Consider the following 1090-nt stretch of genomic DNA (forward strand, 5'->3'; position numbering starts at 1 on the left):
ACGAACCATCATTAATATCGGAGAAACGAAGACCGTCCCACAAAGAAAAAGAAAAAGAGAGAGGAAAGAAGGCCGCGAAAGAAAAGAAATCTAAAGGGGAAACGCCAGGCGGATTCCGGGGGCTGCGTTACATTTGGCGCGAATCCTGGGGCCTCCAGTGCAACCTGTCCGTCGCTATCGATGGATAGATAAGCATCACGTTGCCGCCACTCATCCAAACCTTGCACATTGCTATATTCACATCCGGGTCCTCAGCCTGTACCCATGATTTCTGCAATTCTAGTTTTTTTACTCGTCATGAATGAGCTTTACAAAAGTGGCCTTTCCATTTTAAACTGTGACGATGATTAACTTTTAGTGTATGTTGATCGTAAGATCCTCCTCCCATTGACCGGGCAACTCAACTTTACTTAAGTGTTAAGAGTAATAATCAAGACAAAATATTCATCTCACAAGAAGGACCAAGCTCCGTTTCAAAAAAAGTTGGGCGTGTCATTGTGACTATCTAAGTTTATATAATTTTTTTGAACACAGTACAGACTCAGTTACACATACACTCATCTATATGAGCGCACACATGCACACTCTATCAATGAGCACCTCCGAAAGACTGAGTTGGCATATCGCACATCATCCTGATATTGATAAAGTCCTCACACACGCATTCGTAGTTTACAAGAACGTATCCTTTCACTAAACGCACATATTCGAAAGGACCGAAGTAAATCCAAAAAAATGCAATGATCAATGTAAATACCGCATTATATACTTGACAACAATGTCGTTCAGTTGTATTTTGTGTAGTTGATTTGATTCGACCACACACGAATATAATTGGCTACATTTTTTCGACATGAATGCAGTTGTGAAGGATCAAGGTGACGACTGTAAAAAAAACTCTATGAATTTTATCTCTTTTGTTTAGCAATTTAAGCTTTGCGGCTAAATAATTTCTCCTAAATGCAACTACAACTCAGATAATATATACAACGATACAAATTAAAACAACATAAGTGAAAAATCTAGGATATAAATAAACAGGCATGAGAGACAAAGATGTATCCCAATGTTCTTCTTTCAAGAGACGCAT

This window comes from Triticum dicoccoides, chromosome 7B, assembly GCF_002162155.2.
Source record: "Triticum dicoccoides isolate Atlit2015 ecotype Zavitan chromosome 7B, WEW_v2.0, whole genome shotgun sequence".
NCBI lineage: Eukaryota > Viridiplantae > Streptophyta > Magnoliopsida > Poales > Poaceae > Triticum > Triticum dicoccoides.